The 2,513-nt window shown below is 29.0% G+C and overlaps 1 pseudogene; it reads left to right on the top strand.

Annotated features, from left to right (window-relative positions):
* Nucleotides 1-497: 497 nt before the first annotated feature.
* Nucleotides 498-1,014, top strand: LOC132947584 (E3 SUMO-protein ligase ZBED1-like; annotated as a pseudogene).
* Nucleotides 1,015-2,513: the final 1,499 nt, after the last annotated feature.

The raw sequence follows: 2,513 nt of genomic DNA, 5'->3' as shown, positions 1-2,513 counted from the left end.
CCCATAGCCTTAATTTTCTTAAATTGAATTATTTATATATCTTTATCTGTATCTTGTTTGTAATGCTTGCATATTATAACCATACGATAATAATAATTTGATTATAATAAAAACATGAATTATGTAGACAATTTTGACAGATTAAAAGGAGATTATTCATTAAACAGAAAATCTGTTAAGTGGTATATGCGGTTAGTACCTCTTATACCATGTACTGCACATAAGTTGAATTTAGTGGTGACAAACGCACTAAAAAATCAGTGTAGTGCAGATGAAAGTAACGAACATAACAATATTGGTTGGGATGGAGTTAACGATTTAAACATTTTATAAAAAAAATTTTCAATAATGACATTTTTAAATAAAAGTGAAATTGGATATCGCTGTTTACAAGACAAGTTAAAACAACTAGGTTTACCCGATTTGAAACTAAAGCAAGATGTGACGAGCCACTTAATAATTGAAAGGTTGGTAACATTAAATGAACCACTTGTGTCATGATGTCGCTAAAGGATGGTCCAACAATGCTGCTACCAATGGAATGGACAATTATAGAGGATATTATACCACTGTTAACACTATTTAATTTAATGACAACCAAACTTTTAGGTGAAAAATACCCAACACTTGCCATGGTTAACCTTTAGTGAGAGGTATTAAAATTTATTATAAATTTAATTTTTTATACTATGTCTAATTATTAACACATTTTTTTGTAGGTGTGAATATTGCTCTTAATTCTAAAATAATGGAGACAGAATAAGGAGTAGCATTAAAAACTAAATTGATAAATAATATGCAGATCGTTTTAATCTGATTGAAGATAATGATGTTTCACCTTGTTTTGCAATTTCAATAGTTCTTGACTCAAGGTTTAAGAAAGTAGCATTTACAAATATAGAGTTGGCCAATAAAGCTTATATACAGAGTATAAATAATGAATTAGCTGCCTTAATTGGTAATGATTATTTGAGAACCCACTACCTATTATTTTCATATATATGCCAACTTTAATATTATTTTCTAAGGTGAAAACAGCGAGCATTCAGCACCCATAGTAAATCATGAACCCCGAGAAAATCAATGCTCTGACTTATGGACATTTTTAGCAACAGAAGTAGAAGAAGAAAGGACAACGTTAACGTCAAATCAACCGCTCAAACACTTATAAATCAACATATAAGTCTTCTTCTTTAAAAACGGTCAAGTATTCCACTAGATTTCTGGATCAAACATCAGTCGCTTCTGGACTCATTATTTAATAGCTGCGAAATACTCTATAATTCCAGCGACTTCGGTTCCCTCAGAAACAGCTTTTTTAAAAGCCGGGGAAATAATGAGTGCCAAATGAAATTGGCTGGATCCAAAAAATGTAAAAATTTTTTTTCTTTTTTATTCCAACGCTGAACAGTATCTGGAATACCTGATGCAATAAAATTTGAGCACATATTTACACTTTTATTATCATACCATTTCACAAGTGTAATATTATTTTCAATATTTGTTATTTCATCTGTTGTACCTTCCCCTTTATTGGCCATTATCTTATCACTTAAAAGTGGAGGTTTTGAAAATCTATTTTCTCGTATTGTGCCTATTGCATAAATTTGTTTTTGATTTAATGCTTCCATAAGATTATAGCCAGAAAAATAATTATCAAAAAAAAGGAAATAATTGTTCATTATCAATGTTTGAGAAAGAGTTAAGACAACTGTACCTCCCAATCCGAATTTTTTTAAAAAATGTTGATCAAATTCTGTTGTTTTACCTTGGTATAATACAAAATTATACATAAGACCACTAGCACCACACATAACAAAATTTTTGATTCCCCATGGGCTAGGTTTCCCTTTCATATATTGTTTGATATTCAAATGTCCTTTAAAAGGAATCATTTGTTCATCTATACTAACATTTATTTCAATATTTAACTGTCCACATCGTTTTTTTATACAAACAAACATTGGTCTAACTTTAATAAATTTATCAATATTATTTTTACTGATTTTTAAATTATCGATTGCATGAAAATTTGTTCTAAGTGCAAAAAATCTGTTTCTGTTCATGTTTTCCACAAACACATTCATTTTCAAAACTAGATTCCAATTCATTCTTATTCTTGGAAATTTTGTACAGCCCAGTATAATATGAAGGCCTATAAATATTTTAATTTCTCTTACATCTGTATTTTTCCAAGGTTTTCCTGTTTGTAATGCATATAATTATTGGTGTATTGAACCATTGATTCAAAATCGACATCAGTGAAATATTTTGAAAAATATGTAATTGGAGCGTCTATCATATCAGAACCATTAACTTCAGGTTGTACGTCATCAATTGGTTGTAAATTTAAATTAAAAATAGGGAATGGACTCCTTTGCCATTTTATATCTTTTTTTTCTGTTAAATTCATACTATTAATTGTGTTATGGTTATTACTTGTTGATGTATCATTTACTGATTCAATATAGCTGACATTTTCATCAAACTGATCAAACTCGATTTCTTCTAAA

The sequence above is a fragment of the Metopolophium dirhodum genome, chromosome 1 (assembly GCF_019925205.1).
Source record: "Metopolophium dirhodum isolate CAU chromosome 1, ASM1992520v1, whole genome shotgun sequence".
Lineage (NCBI taxonomy): Eukaryota > Metazoa > Arthropoda > Insecta > Hemiptera > Aphididae > Metopolophium > Metopolophium dirhodum.
The sequence above is the reverse complement of the archived record's forward strand: the minus strand, read 5'-3'. Positions and strand labels throughout refer to the sequence as shown.